At 50.5% G+C, this 26783-nt stretch overlaps 1 protein-coding gene across 11 annotated transcripts in view; it reads right to left on the bottom strand.

Annotated features, from left to right (window-relative positions):
* Positions 1 to 26783, bottom strand: part of ZBTB7C (zinc finger and BTB domain containing 7C) — a 373957-nt gene that overhangs the window by 19409 nt on the left and 327765 nt on the right. For 3 of the 11 annotated variants that reach the window (XM_082354585.1, XM_082354579.1, XM_082354589.1), the window contains exon 4: positions 21791 to 21938. The exons of 6 other annotated variants lie outside the window; for them this stretch is intronic. The gene's annotated coding sequence lies outside the window, so the exon portion shown is untranslated. Of the gene's footprint in view, positions 1 to 21790; positions 21939 to 24465; positions 24578 to 26783 lie in introns of those variants that run through there. 2 more of the 11 variants (XM_082354586.1, XM_082354582.1) reach the window with 2 other exon arrangements.

The raw sequence follows: 26783 nt of genomic DNA, 5'->3' as shown, positions 1-26783 counted from the left end.
GGGCAGAGGGTCAGGAAGGACCTGCCCCATATCATTTGGATCTGGAAAGCTTTGGATTTCTAGAGTCCCGTCTGAAGATGTGTTTAACCTGGATCCTGAGCGGGATCACACAGGAAGCTGTTCTCAGCCCGCGTGTGCCTGAAGCCATCTGACAACAGGGGGATTATGCTGGGAGGTGGAGAGTGAGGGCCCTGCTTTAAGACCTCCCGGGTCCACATCCTGGCCTCGGGGACTAGGTTTCACCCTCCTGAGCTTAGTTTCTTCATCTGTTCAGTGGGGATGGTAAGAGTTGCTGGGCGGATCAAATGAGGGAAGGCACATGAAGTGCTCCTGGGACAGAGGAGGTACTCAAACACTGTTGGCAATTAGGAAGTCCGGGAGGGACAAAGCTCCCTAACAGGGGTCTTGGCAGAGGGAGGTGGCATCACACCAGGAACTAATTTGCCTTCTGTATAGTTTTGCAGAGACCATACTATTTAATCACCTCTCCCAAAGACATTCCCAGGGCCACCCCAGCATGTGGAGGACATTGTAGTCTTCCAAGGTCCTTTCATACCTCCTGTCTCATGTACTCCTAACCCAAAGAGGCAGGCAAGGCTGGTAGAAACTTTATGCCTATTTTACAAATGAGGAAAATAAGGCACAGTGAGTAGCTTATGCCCAAGGTCACACAGCGCATTAGTGTTAGAGCTGGAACTAGAACTAGGTATTCTGATGCCCAAGCCTGTGCCCCCAACCAGGTGTGGGGTTGCCTGGCTAGTAGGCACCCCATGTTCTAGGACTGGTTTTACTAGGAATGTGAAGTGCAGGGATTGGCAAATTATGTGTATACTCCTGCTGCCCTCAGTTTGCTTATGTGGGAAATGGGGAAGTAACTGCATGGATCTCACTTGCTCCAGGGCAGGATTTGTCTCTTATATGTCTGTATCATTACCAGGATGCCATTAGGCAGGAACATGGGAGACGCTGAATGAATGAGGTCTGTTCAAATACACGGTGGAGAGAGCCTTGAAGTCACAAAAGGCAGTGGGTGGCCCCAGCCCTCTGCACTGGGGACATCTGACATTTGAACAGAGCCCTATCATTCGTAAAGTGTTTATATCTATTCATTTCATCCTTATTATGATTCTCATTTGATGGGGATCAGAGAGGCTAAGTCATTTGCCCCAAGTCACACAGCTAGAAAACAGCAGGTCAGGGATTTGATTTCTGCTCCAGTTCCATCTCTTTCCTGTCCTCCGTGGCTACCTCAGTGATGTGACTTTCAGGACAATTCTATTGCCTTGATCCACAAGTCCAGTGCCTCCTTGAATCATGCTCAGGTCAGCAAATCTGGGGCCCTGGATGATGCTTCCATCTGCCAAATCCCCACGGCAGACTGGCCCCAGCTGGCAGGCTCCCACTGCCCTGGGAGTGGTCCCACCCCCCTCTCCAGCCTCCAGTTCCTCCCCTGCCTGGGCCTGGAGCTTCAAAGGCGCCTGGCAGAATTAGTGACTGCCATGAGGGCGAGGGTGGAGGTGCACAGGGGCAGAGAAGGGATGTGGATTCTTTTCCAGATTTGGGAATGAGGCTAGGTAGCACCTACCTGCCTCCTTCGAGCAGGTCCTTAGTCTCTGTGGTCTGTGTAGGCAGGGAAACCTGCAAGGAGCTGGCGGACCAGGGCAGGAGAGAGCGCAAGGAGGCCTGGCCCAAGCAGCTGTCCAGCCCCGTGGATCTCTGCTGGGTGCGCCCCACCCTGCCCTTAGCACTTCCCCTAAGCAGGACAGCCACACCCCTCGGCCCCGGAATGCCCCAGAGGCTGGGGCCAGACATGTGGGCTGGAAGGCTGGGCAGGGCCTCCTCAACTTCCAACCTCTGCTCCACCTGCCAGAGCTCCCCGGGCAGAGCGCTCCCAGCTGCATGAAGCCAGTCCCACCTGCTCTGCCACCCTGCCAAGACATGCCTGGAGGCCACGGTCCCCAGCTCAGCCTTGGGCCCAGGGCTTGGAGCCGGTTGGTTTCTGTGAAATGAGCTCTGAGCCTCCCTCTTCTGCAAATGGTGATGGATGTTCCAGATGTTCCCTGACAGCTGGGATACAGGCCCTCTCAGCAGCACATGGTCATGCTTCCCCATTCTCCCGACCCCACTGCACCCCCAATGCCTGGTCCCTCCACCCACAGCATAAGACTTGACAGGGCAGAGGCCAGGCCCCGCAGGAGTGCCTGTGTTCCTACCCCACACAGAGGGATTCTCCCCACATCCCTACACCTGGGGGCCTGAGCGCCTTCTCCTGACACCAGGCACTCAAGTCCCTGCCTCACTGTCCTCTGAAACCCCCTGACCCAACTATGCTGTGTGTTTGTTGAGCACACCCACTTTTCTCTATACATTTTCTGAGGATCCCTCGGTACAGAAGGAATTATTTGGCCCACTTTGCCGGCGAGAAACCTAAGCCCATGCTGGGTGAACTTTCTCGCCCAAAGTCACAGAACAAAGTAAGTGACAGAGACCCCAGACCTCCTGACTTGTCACCCAGACCCTCTCCACTGTATCACACTGTATCTATTTCTTGTCACCTCCACCCTCATCACCATCACCACCTCCACACTCCACATTGGTTTGGTTTTATCAGAACAAGGTCTAGAACCCCCATTGGGAGTTCTGACAGGGGACAAAATCCGGGGTGTGCTTCTCGCCCCCTATATTCTTACAGGGATGAAACACACACTCGGGACGGACTTGAGGGGTACCTCAGCGGGCAGCTTGAGTGATGGGTGAGGAAGATTGAGGGGCAGCTCTGTACCTGGGCTTTGGTCCTGGGGTGGGGTGGGGGCGTCTGAGTGTCGGAGCTGTTTAATCTCCCCCTGGAGGAACCTCTTCTTCACAGCATCTGGGTGAACCCCAAGTGGGTGTGCCGGGGCCCCTGCCCCCATCCCCTCACCCAGGGGGTGGCTTGGAACCTGTTACTCTTCAAAGCACTTTCACCTGCGTGGCAGCAGGCGAGGCCAGTATTATACCCATTTTACAGATAAAGAAACAAAAGTGAAGTGAGGTTAAGGTCACAACATCCAGCAATAACGCTGGAAATCTCACGTATTCCCTGAGGCCATAATTTGGGGGCCGCGCTGTGCAGTAACCTTGCAGGAAAGATGGGAAGGGTGGGTTGTCTAGGGGCTGCATGGCCTGGAGGGGCTGAGGCCCCTAGCACGCCAGTGGGGAGGGTCCCACCTCAGACGGCTAGAGCGCTGGCTGGGCTGGCCTTGGGAGTCTGGGCCAGACACATAAAGTGGTATCCCTTCAAACTGTGCTTCTTTAATTATTTATTCATCCTTTATTTATTACAGGGCAAGGCGGGGGAGGGGGGAAGACTTGTTTTCTTTTAAGAGAAATTGCACACCTCTTTATGTTCCAAATAAAGGATTTACTACCTGTGTTTATTACAGGCGATTTCCCGAGCCAGAAAACTCCTTGGGAGGCTTATTAAACCTTATTAAACCACTGAAAATTTAGATAATAAAATAAATCACTTGTTTCCTATAAACAGCACTAGGCCCCGGGTTACTGAGTTTCAGAATCCCAGCTGCCTCTGGCTGCCTTTTCAGGAGGTGTCCCGGCTGGTGGGCTGGTGGGCTATGCTCCCCACAGCCACGAGCTCACAGGAGGGTGGGGAGGTGGGGACCACGCAGCAGCCCCCCGGGAGCGCTATTCTTTTCGCATTTCTGCACAAAGCGGCCATCTCCTGCAGACGGGTGGGAATGGTTTAGATTTTGTGAGTTATTTGAGGAGTTGTGTTTGGAGTGGGTTAAGAGGCACCACTTATTTCAACCCTTCCTGGGGATATAGTTTAGTGTTTCTTCTAGAAGGCGCCAAGGTGCTTACACAGCTGGCCGTCCAGCCACCTTGACCTGGGAGCCCAGGGATCCCTGTGCATCTCCTATTGCCGCCGGGCCAGGGGGCTTGATGGTGGGAGAAGGGAAAGCACTGCCAGGTGAAAGGGCCAGAGCTGGAGTGGAAAAAGGCCGAGACCTGTTTTGGGAAAGGGCATGAAGAGGAGGGGCTGAGAAATGCCCAGGTGTGCAGTCGGCAGAGGGGGCTACAGCACTTTTGGGGAGGAGGTACAATTAAAGTCTGCACTGACGATTCATCTCTGCTCTGCAGCTGAGTTTACTGGTGACCTTGGACTGGCCACGTTCCCTTTCTGAGCTTCGGTTTCTTCTTTTATGTGAGACCAGGAGGCTGTGAACGTCCCTTGCTGCCCACACACTCGATGGTGCTGTGGTGTCCTCTAGCTGATCCACTTAAATATTCTGGTTCCAGGGTGGATCTTTGGATTCTGAGGTCACGAGCAGCTCAACCTCTGCTGTCTTGGGGCTGCTGTGCCCAACTGTGGACTTCCTGATTCTGTCCTCCACCCCCAGCCCAGGTGTCTCAGGGACGCTGCCAGGTTACACAGGGAAATAAGTGTGAACACACATTGGGCTTTCAGAGGACACGTGTTCTCGTGTTCTACAATGTCAAGATGGGTTTAGCATTTGACCACACCGGGCAGAGTGCTGGAAACTCGACAGTTTGGTAAAAGATGCGTGATATGTTCCCTCTCCCTACCCCGGAGCGAGGGTGAGGAGGCCCACTCTGGGTTTATCTTCCCAACTCTCAGACAGTGCCAGGGGTGGGTGGGGAGCTGGGCAGTGGCCCGGGCAGGGTCTGGAAATTGCTTCTCCAGAATGTGCCCTAATTCATTACAAACAATCCTACAGGCCCTGTGTGGGGAGCATGAGGGACAGACAGGCACCCAGCTTGACAGAGCTACAACATACGGGAGACAGAGGGTTCCTTCTGAAATTCCTCCAGCTGATATCGACAGAATGAAACTATCAGCTGAGATGTACTGAGTGCTCGGTGTGAGTTGCTGACCTAAATATTTTATGTAGATTCTCTCACTTAATCCTCTCCAAAACCCATTTTTCAAATGGAGAAACTGAGGCAGAGCTGGGACTTGAACCCAAGCTGTCGGGCTCCAGGTTTCCTAAGCAGAGTTTACCCATCTGGGGCTGGAGAAACAGGGATGAAAGGGATGGAACTCCTTAAGAATTCACTGAAATATGGGAGATAAAGACAGCAGTGCTAAGAGCTAGGCCAGAGGTGAGGACAGGGTCCCTTGGGGGCAGGCCGAGGGGCAGGGACTCCATTGGGGTGGGGTTGGGGAACTCCACTGGGGAAGCGCTGGCAGGGAGAGGAGGCCTCAGATGCACTCGGACTGTGTAAGAGGCCATGGGAAGGAAGTCAGGGAAGCTTCTGGATGGGAGAGGAATCAGCTTGGAGCTGCATTTGAGGAGGTGTCAGCAACAGGCAGTCCTGGAAGGGCAAGGCAGGGCAGCTGGAAACCGGCTAGGATAGTGTATCTTCTGACCCGTTACTCACAGCCACACCCCTGCCCCGGACCCCTGGGGTCAGAAGGGGTAGGGAGAAGCTCCGGGGGGGAGGGAGCCGAGGGAGGAGGGAGGGCAGGATCACACTCCCAGGCCTCATCCAGGTATAAGATGTCCTAGTTATGCCTCAGCTCTTGAAAAACACTTTGGCCTCCCTGCTGCTGTCCACTTCGATTTGCAGATAAGGTCTGCATCAGCAGCCCAGCGGATGGCCTCAAGGATCCCACCCCTGCCTATGTTTTCCAAAGGAAGTGAAACCTCAGATTTGCCTCAAAACTTGCACTTTTCTTCTAAGCAGACGCCATCCACCATGAGAACCGCCTGGCATTTGGCTGGAAGGACAAACTGGAAGCTTGCAATTTTCGGGCTTAATTGCACAGTTAGTTCCATATAATATTATTATATAGAACTTTTATTACATCGAGAAAGTCCAAGCATTTCCTTTTCTTATTTACACTTGAGCCCTGTCCCTCCTCGGCTATAATTTTCTCTCTCGCCCGCTGCAGAACTGATGGATCTTTGGTTCCAGGAGCCCTCTCCAAAGAAAGGACAATTAGGACGTGAGTGGAAACTCATTTGTCACGAGCGGTTTACTCATGGAATATGAGTCAATTCGCAAACGTTATTGATCACTCACCACGTCTTGACTGGGGCTTCATGCTGTGTGGGGCTCTAAAGAAGACCCTGCACCTGCTTTTGAGGAGCTTCTGACTTTCCTGAGCAGTAAAACTAACCCACAGCAAAATATTAGGGAGAAATAGGAACCCAGAAGGAATCCCGTGTGAGCTGGGTCCTGCAATCAGGGATGTGGGAGCCAGTAGGTAGGTATCTGGGCTACACAGCTGTCTGGGCAGGACCCCAGAGCTAGGCAGCTGTGATGGAGAGACTGCTTGAGGGTGTACAGCAAACACCCCCTTTAGAGCACAGCCCAGAGTCCAGCCTCCCCTGTATGTTTGGTTTCTCCAATGCACATCTCAGGGGACATGAGCTTTCCTTCCCTCTGCCACACTTGCCCCCAGACACAGCAGGCAGCACCAAGGACAGGACGCTTTCACAGCCTCTGGGGAGGGTGCCTTACCAGTCAGCACCTTCCAAGTAACTATCCCCACCCCCTCCGCCCCGCCCACCACCATTCATCATTCATCTGCGCTGAGAGTTTTGGTCTCCAGACTATCAAAAATTACAGTGAAAATATTCTCAAGGGACAAGCATCCCCCACCCCACCTGCACTCCTCAGCCCCCAGCCCATAAAAGCCCGGCTGATGTACTGATGAGCCAGAATGGGTTCAGCAAGTTCCTTGTACCTAGGAAGTCTGGTCCCCCTTTGAAGTCTCAAGATCAAAAATGTTGAAGAGATATAAGGTTAAAGAGTTAGAAAAGAGTTGGCGAAAAAACATCATTATTTGCAGAGGATATGACTGGATACTTTCCTACACGCACAATGGACAAGTTCAAAAATATATTAGAGGATCCCATGTACTTGGCAACGAAAATAGATATAACACCTAGGAATACGCTCATAAGAAATGTGCACGATGCATACAAAGAAAGTTTTAAATCACGACTGAAGCACTCTTTAAAAAGACTGAACTGGAAGGTATACGCTGCTTTTGGATAGGAAGCCATAATACTGTAAACATGCCAGTTCCCTCCTAAATAGTTCAATAAATGCAATATGGTCCTAATAAAAGTATCAACCAGAACTTCTATTGAAATTAGGTAAGCTGACTCTAAAGTTCATATAGCAAAATAGGCATTTAAGAATAGCCAAGAGATTTCTGAAACAGGTGACTAATGGGAGTAAGGGGACCAGCCTTACCAGGTATGAAAACATATCATAAAGTCGTAAAAATAAAATATTTTGTAATGGATCATGAACAGAGAAACAGATCAATAAAATGTCACTGGCAGTCCATAAACAAACTCACATAAATTCATATACGTATGAATTTAGCAAATAGTAAATGTGGGATTTCAATTTTTATTTTAAGATGGATTTTTCAGTAAATGGGATTGGGAAAACTGGCCAATCATGTAGGAAACAAAACAAAGCAAAATTTGGACCCCTTCCCCTCTCCTTACACCAAAGTAAATGATGGGTACAGCAAAGATTTAAAAGGTTAAAAAAAAAAGAATTATGAAAAAAAATCGGAGAATTGTTTTATAATCTCAAAGGGAAATGCTCTTCTAAGTAAGAAACAAATAAGCTGGGAAAAATATTTGCAAAACATATGATGAAGGGCTAATCTCCTTTATAGAGAGAGCTTATATTAAATCAGGAAAAGACCTATAGCTTGCTAGAAAATTGCAAAAACTGTTTTAGCTTAAAAAAAAAACATGAACAAGAAGATCACAGAAAAAGAAATACAAAAAACTTTTAAATATGTGAAAAATACCCAGCATCACTCAGGACTAAAGACATAAAGATTAAATACAAAGAGATTTTAATTCTGATGACCTAGAAAATTCCCTTATGGATATTATTTTCATTATCACATGTATCCAACTTAGGTACAAAGCTCATCCCTGCAGCATTGTTTCTATAACCAAAGACTGGAAGCAAACAGTATGTTCATCAATGGAGGGCTAGCTGGGTACACCATGGAGTACTATGCAACCATTAAAAAGAATGAGGCATATCTGTATACGGATATATGGAGAATAGCTCTAAGATTCAACTGCAAAGCATGTTACATAGAGAGTGGTTTGTTACCATGTTTGGAAAGAAAAAGATGACCACATGCACATATTTTTTGGTAGATGCAAAGGCTAACTTAGGAAAGGTACACTAAAAACTGGGTACTGGTTCTTTCCGAGATGGTGTTGGAGAGCTGCCAGTGAGGGGTAGAAGGTAATTTATTTTTCTATATGCACTCTTCGGTGATATTTGAATTTTAAAGCCATTACTATTAAAAATGTTGAGTGATTTGAATTCTCTCCCCTCTTTCACAAAACTCCCAAACTCTTTGGGATTTACTGTAATGTCTGATCACTGCTGATTTGTTCTGGGGCCTTTCAGCAACTCTATCTCAGCTTTTCTGTCTGTAAAATGGAGTTAACGACACTGGGCTATCTCCTAGGTGGTTGTGAGGATCAGATGAGAACTGGATGAGAACCATCAAGTCCTGCAGGATACAACTATAGGATATTAGGGGTGGCCCATGGTCTGACCAGAACCTGCCTATGACATAGTAATAGTCCTGTGGCTAGAAAGGCAGGCTAGGCATGGGAGCTGGAGTCTCCAGTAGTGGAAGAGCCCATGATTTCAGCCTCAGGAGGCCATTGGTTAGTCCAACATTTATCATATAGCAACAGAGAACACAGGGAAGAGAAGAAGCCAGAAGGTTGTTTTGGCACCATCTGAACTTCAAGAACCCTGGGAGGGTCTGGCTGCAAATGATGATCTTCCTGATAATCAAAACCTTACTGCTTTCTAGTCAACACCTATTTCACATGCATTAACTCATTTGTTACGCCCATTTTACAGATGTGGCTACTGAGCCCTAAAGGATTAAAGCGACCCATTCACGGCACCTAGATAGTAAGAGGCTGAGCCTCCCCACCTGGATCTAGTCATTTCTTTACTACAGAATTTTGATGACTCCCTTTAGGGGATCCCACCATTCCAGTCTGCCCATCACAGTCCTCCATAGTCTGGTCTTGACCTTATTTCCCAGTGCTCTCCGACCAGGAATCTCTCTTTAAAGCTGGCTTGTGCACTGCCCTCCAAACACACCATGCTCATTTCAGCCTTGTGCCTGTTGCTTTAAGCGGTCACACCTCCAGGCCCACCTCTCTCAAAGAGACCGAAGAGGAAGAGACGGAATTCCAGTCTCACTTCTTCCCTAACACCCTCCCCCTCTAACCCAAGGTGATGTTTCGTCAGTGTCAGCCAGGTTCCAGGATGGCCCCCAGAGATCTTCACTTCCTGGTATTCACACTTTGTGAATTCCTTCCCACGTTGTATCAGGGTTGGTCTGTGTGGTCAGGGAAGTGATGGTGTGAGACTGCCAAAGCTAGGTGATAAGAGACATTGCCACTTTTGCCTTGCTTTCTCTGGCTACTCATGCTGTGGGAGAAACCTCTTATCATGTTGGGAGATATGGAAGCAGCCTATGGAGAGGTCCAAATGGGCAGGAACTGAGACCTCACCAACAACCAGCACCAAGTTGCTAGCTACTGAGTGAGCCATCTTGGAAGCATGTCTTTTAGTCCTAATCAAGCTTAAGACGACCCCAGTCAGTCAACATCCTGACTATAAACTCATGGGAAACCCTGAGCCAGAACTCCCCAGCTAAGCTGCTCCTGAATTTCTGGGTATAAAAATCATGAGGATAATAAATGTTTAGTGTTGTTTTAAGCAGCTAAAGTTTGAGGGCATTTTTGTTATACAGCAATAGCTGACTAATGCACATTCCTCTCACCCCCTTTCAGGAGTTAGGATATTATCCCTTGGCCCTTGCCCATTTACTGTCTTGCCTGGCTTTTCACATGTATAATCTTGTTTCCCCAATGAAACAAGAAACATGTGTGGTTTATAATTCCCCTATATCTCCCATCATGCCTAATGGGGGGCTGGGAACAGAGGGTGAGATCCACAATCATTTTCTGGCCTCCTGTTTGTGAAGAGAAGGTGAGTGTGTAACTGAAAGGCTACAGCACATGAATACACGCTGTTTCCTCTTGACTAGTAGCCTTATAAGCATGCAAACAACTCACACAGAATACCTGCAAACCCACCACCTAAGACCTACAGCTCGCCCTCACACCGGAGCACTCCCTTGTGAACATTCCCAAGTGTTCCATGGTGAGTCACAGTCACAGTTGTGATTCACCCCCAGGGGCTTCCCAGAGGGATGGAGGGGGAGGAAGCCCTGGAAAGGGCCGTTACTTCTTACTAATGACACTGAATGCTGGCTCGTTTCCAAAAATGTTTCTTTCAAAGGCGGAGTGACAGCCCCCACCTTCTGATGCTCAATTCTAAATAGATGGTATGCTTAAGCCCAAAGAACAGTGTAGAAGTTTAAGAATCATAAAGAGAAATACTGCCGAGGGAGGTGCTGCTCCCAAGGTGATCACCTTTCTGCTACTGCAGAAAGTTTTTAAAACTTTCTGCTCCTAAAACAGCTCCACCCCACCCCCAGCCTCTCCAGAGCTGCCTTCCCATCCCCAGAGACACATCTGCAAACCCACCCAGGCTATTCTCCCTACAGGCAGCGGGTGGGAGGACACGACCCTTCCTCCCCTCCCTCCCTCCTCCCATCTCTTTCCCAAGCCAGCTGGCTGAGCCTTCAAGACTAATCCAAAAAAGCTGAAGGGCGGAGGGGAGTCCTTCTGTAAAACGGTGTCTAAGCAGAGGCAGCTCCACCAGGTTTTTGGCCGGGTGGGTGGAGGTGACCAAAGATACAATTATAACGTAGCCCATCCTCTCCCACAAGACCGCTTTAACCAGCGTGTAATAAAGCCCCGGCTCATCCACCCTCTGATGTGGATCAGATGAGATGCATTTTTAGCTTTTCTGGGGAGTCTGTGCCAGCGGGGGAAGCAGAAGGGGGAAGAAACAAACAAATAAGCTACAGTCATCGGAAGAAGGAAAAGTCAGAGCCTACTGAACAGGGACCCGGGAGTCCATCCTCTGCTTCTGCCACTGCTAGTGTCCTGGTCCCAACCTCGGCTGGGACTGCACCGCCCTCTCTCTCGCTCCTCTGCTCCAGACGTCAACGCGTTGTCCCTGCACCATCTTGGTTACCTGTGCCCTCCCCTCCGTTCCTGCTGCCGCTTGTTCAGAAGTGAATCTCTTCTCACCACCGACTCCCAACACGCATGCTGGGCTCCTCCACATGGGTCCTGCCTACCTTGTCCGCCTGCCTGCCTCCAACGACTGGAGGGTGTTACCAGCATGCCCAGCTCCCACCACCTCGGCCTTGCTCTTCTGTCCCCTCTGCTGAAGGCTGCCTTCCTGCCAACGTCCTCATCCTAGCCCACATTTAGTGGGCTAACTCTTGCTCATCCTTTAAGACTTGACCCAGGCATCACCTCCTCCAGGAAGCTTTCCTGAATTAGGTGCCTGCCCTCCATGTTCATTTCCTTCCCTCTCTCCCAGCCCTCACCACATAGAGATGTAACTGGAAAGTGGGTGTGATTGTGATCAACCTGTGGGAGAGGAGGGAGAACTCTGGGATGTGAGGTGCCAAGAGTGGGGGTCAGGACAGGGGTAGATAGACCACAGTGGGTGCTGCGGGATGAGCACTGGAGTGTCAGGAATCCCCATAACCCCTGGGGTGAGAGGGGCTGCCAGGAGTGGACAGAAGCGTGTTCCAGTCCAATCCCAGGTGCCTGAAAGGTGGTGACCGAGCAGCTGTGGTGTTAGGGGCTGGGGCGGGATGGGACAGAGGTAGGGCCAGGAGTGTGACCCGGCTCTGATCCCTACAGGCCAAGGGATTGTCCATGCAGGGAGGAGGGCAGGACACCTTGGAAATGGCTACAGGCAATTTACAAAGCTTCAGTTATTAAAATTGTAAAAGGACGATGTGTATCCCGATGCAAAGCTCATCGGAAAGATGGGTAGTGATGAAGCCTTCCTAAAACAGACAACAGTCGGATTAGACAAAAGTTAGATTATTTATATCCCCCAGGAAGTGTCATTCCTTCCTTTTTTTCTTTGCCCCAACATTCACCATGGTCTGCAACTGAGGGCCGCAGCTCGTGCCTTCCCACCTGGGAGCTTGTGGCCTCCTCCTTTCCTTTGTCAGGGATGCTCTCGCCTGCTCCAGTAGTCTGAGCCTCCAATAGTCCTGAACACTCATTAAGCTCCTCAGGCTATTGGAGATGAGGGCAGAGGGTCTTCAGACACATAAGAACCCCCAACTCCATTAGTATGCTGAGCAAACAATTTCTCACACACACACGTATGGCTAGTTTTCAAATGTGAGCAGATGGGATTGTGACAGATTCAACACAAAGGCACATAAAAACATTACTGAATCATACGAGCCAGGTATAGCCAGGCAGAGGTTCATGAAATGTTTTGAGCTTCAAAAAGGATCCTCATCTTCAAAAGGATCAGGCCCCCTGGGCTGGAACGTAAGCTTCGTGACAGTAACTTGTAAGTTTCTTTCTTCCGTACCCAACATAGGATGGAGCACGGAGCTTCACACCAGCAGGCATGTGACATGTTTGTTGAGTGACTCACTGAGCACGCGTGGGCCTGGTTATCTTGAAGTGGTCAGTATCACCTTGATTTTCCTGAGGAGGAAATGACCAGGGAGCACAAGTAACAGAGAATAACAAAGCGCTCAGTAAGCAGCAAATGCTGGTTATGCTTTACCCTTCTAGCAGTGCTGCCCCGGCCACACGCTGTGCACCTGTGCTTATATGCAGCCAAAGAGAGCAAAACGCTAAACCAGAAAATGTGCAAGAGTTAAGTCTCCCAAGGGAAAAAATAGGAGAGGCTTATTTCTTCTGATTAAACAATTTATGCATTGGGATTAAAAAGCATTTCCCCTAAGAGCCTTCAGCCCAATAGTCCTTCACAATTGCTATAACCTCAAAACATAATGAACACAGCCATTGTGAGAGACCCATTTTTGTTCCTGAGTATTCACAGTTTGAGAGGTGAGGGGAGCGTCTGGTCAGTGCTTTTGAAGAGGTTCGATGCCTGAGAGAGGAGAGGAGAGCAGTTCCCTCCCCTCCTCTCCCAGGAGGAGCTGGGTGAGCTGGGACCATCCATCACACTGGGTTCTACTCTGGTCCACGATGTCTAAACATCACACCGCACCTCACTCCCAGATCCACTCAGCCCTGAGCGAGTCAGACACATCGGAGCAGTTTTAATTTCATGCACTACTTCCTGAGCACCTACTAGTTTCCAGGTCATGCGTGGGCTCTTATAGGTGTATTACTTCATTTAATCCTGACAATAACCCTGTGAGCTGGTTATTTCTACCCCCATTTTCCTATAAGGAGACTGAGTCAGGAGTGGTAAAGTCACACGTCCCAGGACGTGCAGTGAGTCAGTGGTCTGCTCCATTCTAGGGGCTCCATTTGAGAGCATCCAACAGCCGACAACTGGGATATGGGTGGAAGGAGCTGGGAATTTGGTCTGCATACATCTGAAGAAGGCTCCTAGGATGTCAGGGCTGGATGGGATCTTTTATACCTGAGGATGCTGAAGCCCAGAGAGGGAAAAAGATTTGTCTTCCTAGGTAGAAAATGCAGCTTGCACTCTTAGCGACGCCAGGGTGCTCATTCGGGCATGGGGAACCACAGTGGCCACAGGGCACCGTCGTTTTGCCTCCCCTGCTCAGCTCTCCACTGTGGTGACTGTCTGCCAGCACCCCATAAAGGATTATAATATACCATTCTCACTCAAAGTTTACCCTCCCTTCTTCCCATCACCCAAAGCCCAAGGTGAGACCAACTCATCTTGGTTTTCCCAGGACTTTCCTGGTTTAAGCATTGAAAGTCCCACATTCTGGGAATGCCCTGGGCCTGGGCAGAGTGGGATGGCTGGCCATCTAGACTATCTCTACTTTCCTGTATTAACCTCCCGCCTCCGCTGCCTTCCGTGATTATGTGACCCAGCTTCACTAGACACACAGTGCAGGGTTTATGGCCCCAGCCCACACCCTTGAGGTGCTGCCCTGCCCATCAGTGCGGAGAAAGAATTCCTGTCGTCCCTGTGGATTGCTCAACCCTGGCACCTTTCTGCTTTATGTATGAGGGAACAGCCCTCTGCCTCTGGGCTCCGAAAAGGCAGGGAGGGGCAGAGGTGCAGGAGACAGACATGATGGAGACGGGAAGAAGGGAGGGAGGCAAGTTAATGAAATCGAGACAGGGAGGAAAGGGGGCCAAGGGATGCAGGGATAAGGGAAGTGTGGAGAAAGGAGAGAAAGAGGGAGAGGCTGCAACATGGGTCATATAAATAAATAAACGGCCGACTGCTGTGGCCAGCTGTGCTCCAGGTTTCGATGAATGCCCACCAGGCAGAGATGGATTTAGAGTTACATGGGGCTGTGGTGTCTACCTGGTTTAATGCCTTCTTTTTGCAGACTTTGAGAAAACTATAGCCTATAGGACTGGAAGGTAAGAGCCTCCAGAGTACAATCATGTCAAACTATTTTTTGTACCCAACCCAGAACTTTCATGGTACCTTGTGAGTGGCAGGTTCTTAAATGTTCACTAATAAGGACGGTGACAATAGTGATATTTATCTCTGGCAATCCAGTCCTCTTCAGCAGGTCTTTCCGAGTCACCGTCAACACAAGGTTGGACAGTTATCTTGGAAATTTGAGCAACATGGCCACGAAGGATGAGGAGGTGGCTCCAGTCCGCTGGGAAGCAGGAGCAGGGCTGGCCCCCCACGTGGGCGGCTGCTGGATGGGGTAATTGGAGGGCACCTCCCTAAGCTCTCAACACCCCAATGCACCTCTCTTCTCCCAGACTGAAATGATGCTACCCAGCTTGCCATTCCCTCCACTGGCGATTCCCACCAGGGGAGGTTTTAATGAGGAACTCCGTTGGTGGGAACAACCAAAGCCATTTTTATCCTGCACCGAAGTTTTCAAGGATTTCTGGATTAGCCTGAGAGAAGTACATGTGAGCTCCTGAGGGCAACTGCTTGCCCCCTTGGAAGATCCAGGGCACCTGCCCCTCGGGCCTCGGGCCTACTGTCTACACCACTGGCCATGCGAGGTGTGGGAAGGGGAAGGACAGTGGTGGAAACCGCCAGAGGAAGGGGGACTGAAGGGGGGTGCTCTCCGGGAGGGGGGAATGAACGGCAGCAGGAGCTCGAGAGGGAAAGGGCAGGGACGGCTTACTTTAGAGAGCGGCACAGCCCACGGTGGGTGCCTCATAATCCTGCAGCCCCCGTCCGAGAAAAGGACTCCCTGTTCAAAGATGTCAGCTGCCAAGATCTGACATGTCTTTTTGGTCTGGGAGAGGCCCCCATTGTGAAAGCCTTGGTAGGAAGCAGGATCTGACTTCCCGCTGGGGAAGAGGGGCCTCCCTTTACTCCCACCCCTGGCAACAGGCTCATGGGCACTTAACCCAGGCCCGGCCTGGACACTGCTGCCAGGACTTTGAATCTCAAGTGAGTGACAGCTAGCAGCAGCGGTGGTTCGTGTCTCTTTTTGCAACTACGAACTTCAAAGATGACACAAATATGTTTGGGACCCTGAACACCAGAGCCCTGTTCAAGATTCACAATAGATGCTACACATACACACACACGCCCCTCTGAGAAAGCCCATATGAACCAAACCTGTTTAACTTTGTTTAACTCTGCATCTCCCAAACCTGTTCAAACTTTCTGCTCTTCTAAACATCTTTAATATCCTGCAGAACTGGTGTGACCCCGGAAGGAACCCCGGAAGGGAACGCGGGTATGGAGCTGTGCTTTCCCAATTTTTCAGTCCTGGGATCCATAGAGAAATACTATTTTTATGGCACACAGGAGTAGGAGGGCTCTTGAGAGGTTGCTGGCTGCTCAGCTGACAGGGGGGCTGAGGAGTCAGTATCTAGGCTACTGATTGGAAAGCTCTGGAACACAGGACAGAGCCCTCTGGGATAGGAGCCTGGAGGCCTGATCTCCTGCCCTGGCTCCAACTCGAGCTAGTCTCCCCGAGGTCACACAGGTAGCTGTGGCCTGGCCTGGGTCCCCGGACCCCCAGCCTGGGGCTTCCTCCTATCACACCACACAGCTTCCTGCCTGGAGAAGTGTTCCTGTTTGAGGACACCTGAGTTCTGTCATCAGATGAGGAGGGCAGGGTGGGACAGCCCACCTTCGAATGCACCCCTCACCCTTAGAGTTAGCTCAGCACCAGGACTTGCCAGCTCCGTCCCCTGTCCCCTCCCTTTCTCTGCAACCAGTGCCTGGATCTAGCCCCAGCATGGAAGCTTCCTGTGTGAGGCAGCCCTGCCTTTGGAGATCTCCTGTCTCCGGCAGGTGACGTCTGCTGTCTCCTGCATCTGCCAGCCAGGCATCGTATCCTGGCCAGCTGAACCTTTGGCTTCAATGCCGCACACCTTCTGAGGCCCCACGATTATTACAGGGTGTCCCTGGGGCCTGGCCCAGTGCCAACCTTGGCTCTGCCAGCCCTGGTTTTCGGCCCTGTCTCTGGAGTCCTCCGTCTGCCCACAGCCTGCTTCATCCAGACTCCGTTTGGATCACAATCTCTGGCCAACATCACATGCATATTTCAGAGGGTCCGCACAACCCATTGTGCTCTGAAGCCCTTGGGGGGCAGGGGTGGGGGAGGTGTGCTACTAACAAGATCAGCCGCTATAACTGGGCTTTGACCGAAAGCAAATTCTATCGCACAAGCCACATTTAATGCTGAACAAGAGGCGGGCGTGCGGAGACCGTCTCTTTGGATGATGGCATTAAGTGTGCAAACCCAAGCACACATGAAGCAGCCACAAAATTATAGATACCAGCGGGGCCCGAGTATACATGCAGGGAGTTGGCAACCACTGGGAGGCCTCCCATCCCTCCCCTCTACTGAGAGGTGGCGTCAATGCACAGTGTCCCTGCCCTGTTTCCAAGATCTTGAAGAGTAAGTCTGCGGGCTGGGGGCTGGGGAGAGAGGCAGGGCGCGTCCACATGAGCAGAGAAACGTCCTTCTCTTTGAGATCTCACTACGTTGTCGTTGGGAGGAGAGGAAGGAACAGCCCCTGGACATTAGAACCCTTGGGTTTAAGACCCGGCTCCTCTCTCTGCCAAAACGCGTGACCCGGAAAGGGTGGTCAGCCCCCTTGACTCACAGCTTCCCCTGTAAGTGAACGAGTCGGACTAACTTTACGGTCTTTTATGATTTTACAATCTATGAGTGTATGACAGATAAACCAGGAAGAACCAGGTATGGGGCCCTGGATGAGTTATTCTATTTCTCTGGGTCTTAGTTCCCTTATTTGCAAAATGAGGCGTGTGATGGTTAAGTTGAGGTGTGTCAACTTGTCTAGGCTACAGTTTCCAGATATTTGTTCAAACACCAATCTAGATGGATCTGCAAAGTCTTTTTTAGATGAGATCAACATTTACATCAGTAGATTTTGAATAAAGGGGATCACCCTCCATAATATGTGTGGGAATCATCCAATCAGTTGAAGACCCTAAGAGAGAAGAGACTGGGATCCCCGGGGGAGGAGGGAATTCTGCCTTCAGACCGCCTTCAGACCAGAACTGCAACATCAGCTCTGTCCTGGGTCTCCAGCCTCCTGGCCTATCCTGCAGATTTTGAGCTTGCCAGCTCTCACCATGACATGAGCCAATTCCTTAAAATAAATCTCCCTCTCTTGCTCTCTGTATGTACACACACACACACACACACACACACACACACTATTGGTTCTGCTTCTCTGGAGAACCCTGACAAATGCAAGGTAGTTGGATGAGTTAGCAGTCCTCAAACATGAGTCCTGTGGGTATTAACCCAGGCTGCACGTTACACCATTGCAGGAGCTCTTAAAACCACCCATGTCCAGACCCCAACCTCAGACCAGTTGAACCAGGCTCTCCAAGGATGGGGCCTGGGCATCGGTGTTTTATAAACTCCCCAGGGCCTCCCCATGTGCAGCCAAGGCCGAGAACCACGGTAGAGTCACTTTGAAGCTTATTAAAACTGCATATTCCCTGGCTCCACCGAGGACGCAGAGCCTCTCAGGTGGGCTCTTGGCATCTTTAGATTTAACTAGCTGCTCTCTAAAATTTGAGATCTCTGGGCATGGATCGCCTCTCAGGGCCCTCTTCACTTTAGCAATCTACTCTGAGGTCTGAGTTTTGGGGCTGGAGAACCCAGCTCCCTCTCAGGTGGAGGCCAAGGACATCGCAGCGGGAGAGACCAGCAGGGCACTGTGTTTGAGGAGGGGACAAGCTCTGCATCCTGCCCTCCTCCCCCAAGGGCATGCAGCACCCACCACGAGGTCACCACGTTCCCGGAGGCACTCACAGTGCCCCACCCGCCTTTGTATCCCCACCTCGTGCAGGGCCTGGCGCAGACAAGGGCTCACACGTTGTTGTTGCTTCACTGATAGAAAAAATGAACACACTGTCTCCTCACCACTGGGCTCACCTGTCCAGGTGTTTCCGTGGGTGGCATGCCCCTCCCCGTTCCTGTTCTCCCTGCTCCAATCTGAAAAGGCCCTTCGCTTCCTTGTCCGGTCAGCTCTGAGCCATTCTCCAGGGCCCAGCTTGTACCCGCTCCCCGTGACAGGTCCTCCCTGACTCTTCTCCCCCATCCCACCCCCGCCACTGCATCTGATGGGATGACAGGGAGCTGCCACAGCACCCTCCAGGTGGCTCACCCACCTTGCCCCCGTGTCATCCCCAGACTGTGAAAACAGGCCACCCTCCAGGGTCTACCCGGGGCCGGCACACGGCAGGCAGCTGGGAGAGCTCACGGCACGTGCTGTAGAAATGCCCGCTTTGTGGTCAATGGAGGCCCAAGAAAGCAGATTGGGCTGCTCCAACCTCTCTCACACCCCGCCCCCCATCTCCTGGGAGCCTCTATTATCAGGAGCAAGGCTTTGAGCTGTACGTGGGTTATCTTGGAACCCAGTCCTTCCAATTCCAGGCCTGTGCTCTTAACCAAAGGCCTCGCCACTGCCCTGTGAGTGGAGCAAAAAAAAGGGAGTTGACTGTCCCTGAGGAAGGCAAGAAGGAGGGGTGGGATTTGAGCCAAGGTGGGAGATTAGAAAAAAAAAATGTGATAAAAGGCTTAGGGAGTTAGTGGTTGGGAAAGTGCTTCAGGAGAGTCAGGTCTGGCCCCTGGGGGAGAAGAAGAGGGAAGTGATACGTCAGGCTCTGGATGAGGCTCCTAGAATCACTGCCCCATTTCACAGGGGAGGCAACTGAGGCTCTCAGAGATGAGTTCACTTACCCAAGGCACGTGGCAGAGCCAGGACCCACACCCAGGTCTGTGTGACTTCAAGGCAATGTCAAGAGGCAGAGAGGGACTCATTCCTTCACCCACTCAACAAGTACATGTTAAACATGTACAATGTGCCAGGCATTAGGAGGCATATAGCAGGGAACGAAAGTCCACAATGAGTTTCCAGTCTAGTGAGTGAGGGACGGAATACTTTTAGGCCCTGGCATCCTGAAAGTTAACAAAGTTGGTCCTGCTTGCTTGGTTCTAGAATTATCTCCACCAGGACCTGGTACGACAAACCCCTGACTGCAGACTGGTACCTGGCCTCCAGCTGTGAAAGTCACGAAGACACTGTCATTGGATGGCGCCACCTGGGAAAAGAATTGGTACTACCTTGCTGGTCAAGGCAGAGGTAGCAGGAGGAAGAGGAGGAGGAAGGCTGCAGATCCCAGTGGATGCTGGCCAGGAGCCCAGCAAAGCTGGGAAGAACCTGCCCTATCCCAGCATGGGGCCACACCTCTTCCCATGCAGTGTTCTCCTGCAGAAGGGAAATCCCCCCCTGAAACAGCACCAAGAGGTCAGAGATTCCCCCCTGAGTCCTACTTTGCATCCCTACATCCCATTGCTCCCTTAAAAGTCTGCAGCAGACTAGAAGCCCAGAGCAGCTACAAAAGGGGACAGGCATCTGCACATGATGGAGGGAGGGATGCAAACATGCGATCGTGGAAGCTTCTGCACGAGAAGAGAGGTCTAGAGACCAGAAACCACACCCCACTCCCCGACCCTCATCTTTCCTGATGTTTCTGTGCTGATCCTTTCCTTTTCTTCCTTCTGAGCCTACGTTCTCCCCTTTCCCAGCTTGTCTCATAGCCCAGCCTCATGCACCAAAATTTTCCCATCAGATTATACACCGAGATTCCTGGTTCAGAAAATGTGCACATGCCATTTTGTGTTGTAACTGCTTCTCCCCAGCAGGCTCTAGATCCTTAAGGGCAGGGATCATGTCATATTCCTTTAATGCCTGCAGCACAGTACCTGGTACATGGTAATGTACATGCACGATTCATGAATGAAAATTTCATAAGAACTATGGATTTTAAGATATTTGAAATGCAATAAAACACACTTTACACAAAAGCACTGCATGTACTGTTTAGCAGATCCAGAAAGCACTGCAGCTAACCCAGGGTTTCTTGTTATGAACATAAATGATGACTTTAGATTCTCTGAAAAATTCCTGATTATCTATAATTTTGAGTAACGATGCATGGATGACTCAACAACAACCAAAAAAAAAAAAAAAAAACAGCACCTGCAAACAACCCAACCCCCCCCCCCCAAATGGGCAAAAGACTTGACTAGACATTTCTCCAAGGATATTCAAATGACCAATAAGCATATGAAAAGATGATCAATAACACTAATTATTAGGGAAATGCAAATCAAAACCACAAAGAAATATTACCTCATACCCATTAGGCTGGCTACTATCAAAAAACAAGAAAGTGTTGGTGAGAATGTGGAGAAATTGGAATGCTTGTGCACTGCTGACTGGAATGTAAAATGCTGCAGCTGCTATGGAAAACAGTACAGCAGTTCCTCAGAAAATTAAACACAGAATTGTCATATGATCAGCAATCCCACTTCTGGGTATATACCCAAAAGAATTAAAAACAAGGACTCAGACAGATATTTTTACATCCATGTTCACAACAGCATTATTCACAATAGCCAAGAGGTGGAAACAATCCAAAATCCATCAACAGGTGACTGGATGAATAAAATGTAGTATATCCACACAAAAACCTTAAAAAGGAATGACGTTTTGAAACATGCTTCATCATGAATGAACCTTGAAAATATTATGCTAAGTGAAATAAGTCAGTCACAAAAGGACAAATATTGTATGATTTTACTTATGTGAGCTACTTGAAATAGACAAATTCATAGAGACAGAAAGCAGAAAGGTGGCTGCCAGGGGCTGAGGGGAGGAGAATGGGAGCTATTGTTTAATGGTTACGGAGTTGCAGTTTGGGGTAATAAAAAAGTTCTGGAGATGAATAGTGGTAACAGCTGCACACAAGTGAATGTACTTGATGTCACTGAATAATACACTTAAATGGAATTTTATGTTACATGTATTTTACGATGAATGAATGAATGAAGCATGGATGTCCCTTAGAGGCAGGCTGGGGTATGAGGAAGGCATTTGATCTTTGGAATTAGACACTTATAATTTCTAGTCCCAGCTGTGTGAGCTCACATGACCCTTTGCTTCCCTGAATTTCAAGTCCCTCATCTGTAAAATGGGTAAGAATACCCAAAACAGGGAAAAAAGTACTCATGTTACAAAATGGATCCAAGGGTTAAGTGAGATGATATATGAAGCCTGCAGCACAGGGTCAGGAGAAGTTACCTCTCCCCTGACCTCCCCGTCCTTCCTCCTCCCCAGCCAGTCCCTGGACAGTCACCCCAGTTGGCCAGGTTTGCCTTTGGCGCCCAACTCCAGCTCACCTCTCCTAGGGATGTGCAGCCTTCCCACGTTCCACTCCTGAAGGGCGGCCGCCAGCTTCCCACACTCAGTAGCTGGATGCAGGAGGCGAGCTGGCCAAGCCTTATTAATGCCTCCTCGGGGCGCTTGCAACAAGCAAACAAGCGAAGACTGAAATGGGAAAGGTAGAATTTCACTCTCCGTGGGAAGTTTGTGGCAGAGGTATTTTTAGGATGGGAGAAGGAGGGAGGTATTTTTAGAATGGGGTACTCTTCCCATTACTCCTCAAATCCCACTTCACTGGTAACCACCTCCCCTGGGGGGAAGGGAGGAGAGGGGGCACCTAACAGCCTTATTTGGGGGGTGAGGCAGCGCACCCCTGCAGAGGAGGAAGTCACCCTATGCTTCGTCCTGGGGCTGGGACCCCAGGTGTTTGACCCTGGCCAGCGCCCTGCTGGCCTCCTCCCTTTGGGGAATGGGGCCTTGGGTTCCCTTCCCCCTGCCCAGCCACATCCCCACTCTCCCTTCAGGATGACCTGAAAGGGAAGTTTATAAGAGGAAAAGGAATGAAAAGGATACATTTAACAGCGCACACTGGGCGGGGGAACTTCCTGACAGGAAACGCTGTGGAAACCGGGCCCAGTCTGGCCATGGCAAACTGGTTTGGCTCAGAACTGGCCAGAGTGGACAGGAGACCTCGGGCAGTCGCACATCACAATTAGACTGGACTTGTCCGAGTTCATGTTCTCTCTTGTCCCCTCTAAGCAAGCAGACACTGTAATAATCTGCACACCACAGGGGGAGAAAGGTACCATTTTTTTTTAATCCAGGAAAAAAAAAAACCACCCTAATTTAGGTCGCAGAGACCTAAAGGGCTATTGGTTGGGAGCAGCAAATCAGCAGCTGACGGAGGCAGCTGAGCAGAGCCAGGCCGAGCAGGGCTGCTGCCCCCGGGCCACCAGCCTGAGTCACCCGGGTGGGGAGGGCAGGCGGTGATGGGCAAGGGGTGTTTATCTTTATTCTTGGGCTGGGGTGTGGGGTGCAGGAAACAATGGGAACATAAGAGTCCTTGGGGCTGGGACAGGCGCAGTGTTGCACCAGAGAATTCAAACAGGCCCCGAATTGGAACAGGGAGAAGGCCTTTCCTCCCCTCTCCACCCCTGGCTCTCCTCCCCTCCCCACCCAACAAGACCTTGCAATTCCCTTTTTGCAGGGCTAAGTCTGGCTGTGGCTGGCCAGCTGGTCCCCGCCCCAGCTTTCCCACCCACTTTCGTTAAGAGCCAGGCCCTCCTGCTGCTGGCGTGGGTGGTTCTCCCCTGCCTGGACTCCCTCTCTGCTCGGCACCCTGTCCCTGGATTGTGTCGCATCCCCTCTGCTAGGTTTTCCCTTTTCTCTCTTCACTTGAATTCATCTCCTGTAGTTCCCAATGGAAACGTGAGCTCCTGGGATGAAGGCCCTGTCCCTGCCTCTTAGGGCCCCAGCTCAGCCTGCAGTGAGTAGCCTGGTGACACTGCCCCCTGGAATGCGAGCTCTCAGGAACAGGGACCTCCACTATCTTGGTGGCCCTCCAGCCCTCCAACATGGGCCTGGCTCAGGGGCGAGTGTCTGTCACATGAAAGGATGAGTACCGCTGGGCATACAGAGACCACCTCCCCCAGGAGAGCACAGGGGCTTAGAACATCCCAGCACCCTGTGTGGATAAGCACCCACTGAGGTGACATCCTTGTATAAAGAGGAGGGTTTGCATGATATCCTGAACTCAAGTAAAGATAGAACTTGCTCTGGGACACAGCGACCCGGTTTTCCCAGCCCCCCAAACCTCCCAGTGATAGAATGGAGAGAAGGTTGAGAGCCTGCCCTCAAAGATGCTCTCTATGGCCCAACATAGAAAAAAGAATCAAAGCATCTCTTAGCAGGAGGATCTCAGAGCACTGCAGCCTGGGATGTGGAGCCAGGAAATGGCTCCATCAAGGACACCTGCTGGTCAAAGAATTGAGACTTTGGTCTCCTGCTGCCCAAAGTCCTTCTCATTCAGTGATGTTTTTGTGATGAGTCACATAGTTATTAACATACTGACACCATTTTTTTTTTTAATTCTCAAATTTTCCTTGACCCTTTGACCCCTCTAGTTAATTAAACTCACATCTTTGCCAGCATCAAAATAGGTCATCTGTCAGAGTGCACAGAGAAGAGCGAGAAGAGAAAAAAGGTGTTTTACAATGTTCCCAGCATACAAGCCTCTGTGCTTTTTCTCAAGCATTGTTTCTCCCACCCACAGTGCTACAGTTAGACAGCCCATTCAACAGAGTTTTGGTTTCTACCTTGTCATTCTCTCCCCGCTCAAATGCCCACCTGGTTCTATGGGTGACAAGGGACATAAAAGGGACCCTTGTAGGGTCGTAGCTGCAGCTCCTTGCATTCTTGTCTGGGGTGGGGTGGCAGTGTGGAAGGGCTTCTAGCCCAGTGCCTGGACAAGAAGACAGAAGCAAGATCGAAGTGGCAACAGCCAGCCCAGGAGAGGAGGCACGTGCTGGAACCTCCAGGGACTTGTTTGGGGCCCAGGGTTCCAGGAAGCCCAATAGTGGCCCTTCTTCACCTCCTGTGGGCTTGGCTGGGATCGGTTAAGATCATGCAGTTCCGAGTTGATTTATGCTACCTCCCACCTCCCCACTCCCAGGATGGGATCTGAGGGCTTCACCTGTAGCTTCTGGGAGAGTAAGAATCCCAGGCTTGCTTCCCCTTCTTCGGGGGAGAGGCAGAGAAATCCCTCGGGCTTCTTCCCAGTGTCGGTTTTCTCCTCCCTGCATCTGAATGGGAGAGCGTTCAGGTTAAACAGAGGTGCCTGGAGCGACCCCACCTGCTTGGCTGGCTAATCCCCCAGCTCCTAAGCACAGGGACCCCAGCTGTCCTCTGCAGACTAAGCACATAATCCATCTACGTGTATTTAAGACAGTGCCTGACTCTAGAACTCGGTGCTAGGGGGATGTTTGCTCCCTCTCCCCTCCCTCCCCTCCTCCTACCTCCCCAGGGCAGGTTCAGGCAAATCCAGCAGATGCCCACTGAGCCCCTTCTATGCAACAGGCAGGCCCTGGGCTGGGTGCTGCAGGAATGGAAGGCAAGCACGTCGCGCTGCAGGAGGGCGGTGGGGGTCAGGACTCCACTGAATGAGCCGCTGCTGTGTCACAGGTACTTTGTGGGGTACTTTACTCCCATGACCCGATTTAACTTAATTTTCACAATTCTTCAATGTAACTATTAGTGTCCTAATTTTCTTACGAGGAGACTGAGGCTCCAAGAGTGAATGAAAGAACTGACAATCTAGTAGCTGCAATGGGTTCTTTATTTTAAAAAAACCCCCACAAAACTCGGTACAGTTCAATGTGGTAAAGGTCCGGGAAAGAAAAGCAGAGCGTGCTCGGATGCCCAGAGTAAGGCAGATGCGGGTGGGGATTTAGCCTGGGGGACGGGCCACCAGCAGTTTTTCTCTATCCAGGACACTGATGCCAAATGCTCCCTGCTTTACAAGCACCTCCGGCCGCTGAGAGCATTGTCTACGCTCAGGAAATACTGGTTGCCCGAGCGGCTGATTTCCCAAGCAGAGGAGACACAAGAACCCCAGGGGCAGGTGAGGGCTCTGGGCTTGGCAGGAGCCGAGTTCAAATTACTGATGGACTTGCGTCCTCACTGATCCACTGAGCCCTTGGGATGGGACTCCTACAATGGGATGGTTCCACAGGGAATCCCCTGGCCAGGAGTCCCATAATGCACCGCTCCACTGAGCGCCCACAGGAGCCCAGGGGCACGCAGTGCCTACACCTCCTTTCCCCCGGCCCCCAGCCCTGACCACGCTCACTTTTTCCGTTAATCTAATTAAATCAAGGAGGAAGCTTCAACTACGTACTAACCTGGCTTAGTACCCTTCCTTAGCATCCTACGTGTGTGTGTGTGTCTGAGAGCCTCTAATCAAGAGAGTCCCTTCTAGCAAAGGCAATGGGAACAGAATGGAAAGAAATTTAGAATATATTATATAGGGGCAAAAAGTGAAAAAAATGTCCTCCTCTTTTGGTTTTTTCTTATTATAAAGGCTCATTCCTAAAAATATTGGAAAATACAGAAGAAGGAAAGGAAGAAAATAAAAGTCACTGTTCATCCGGCTATTCGGGGTCCCCCTCATTCACACCTTCTGATATCTGTATTTTTATGCATACTGGTGTTTTAAAAATGGGAATATACACTATAAACTGCCTTGTAATCTGCTTTTTTTTCACTTAACAGTATTCATACATTTTTTTCCACACTGTCCCCATTGTCTTTGCTAGAAAGGAGTTTAGCTGGTCTCTTGGTTACAGGCTGTCATATACACCTTGGGTTGGTAAAGCCAGGTTAGTACTTAGTTGAAGTCTCCCCTTTGATTTAATATGACTAATTGAAAAACTGTTGGAGAGAAAAAAGAGAGAGTGGGGAGGAAAAAAAGAGAGTCTATAGATGCACACCGGCAGCTATCTTGAAAAATTTTGTTCCAGAACAAATGTTTGAAGAATTCTCCCTCCATCCTCCAGGATTCTAGCACCCATCTCCTCTGAGTGGGGAGGAACTCCTGGACGGTGAGTGGGGGGATGCAAGTCCTTGTCTCCCTAGGACTCCCTGAGATCTGCGTCCTGCTCACCAGGGACCCACTGCTGAAGGCTGTGTCCCCAAAACTTATAATTAAAGGAGAAACTGATAATTAGCCAGTCAATTGAGACAAAGTAGATGGTCACACTTTGGGCCCACCTGGAGGTAAATGTTTTGGACCTGGACTATTTAGTGTGGCTGAATTAACCAGGTAACCGTCAGGCCTGCCCACCTGCAGAGAGTTATTCTCCCAGAGCTGAGCATGGTGCAAACAAATCCAAAGTCAAAAGTCACAAAAGTTCCAAAAGTGCTTTGGAGCATCCCAGAGCCCTCTTGGGCATGTGCCCATGAGCATTTCAGGGCAGAAAATCTGTTCCCAATTCCCTGCTCTTAATGGGGGTG

This window comes from Balaenoptera borealis (genome assembly GCF_965194805.1).
Source record: "Balaenoptera borealis genome assembly, chromosome: 14".
In the NCBI taxonomy this organism is placed as follows: Eukaryota; Metazoa; Chordata; class Mammalia; order Artiodactyla; family Balaenopteridae; genus Balaenoptera; species Balaenoptera borealis.
Note: the sequence above shows the minus strand (reverse complement) of the source record. Positions and strands in the feature narration are given on the sequence as shown.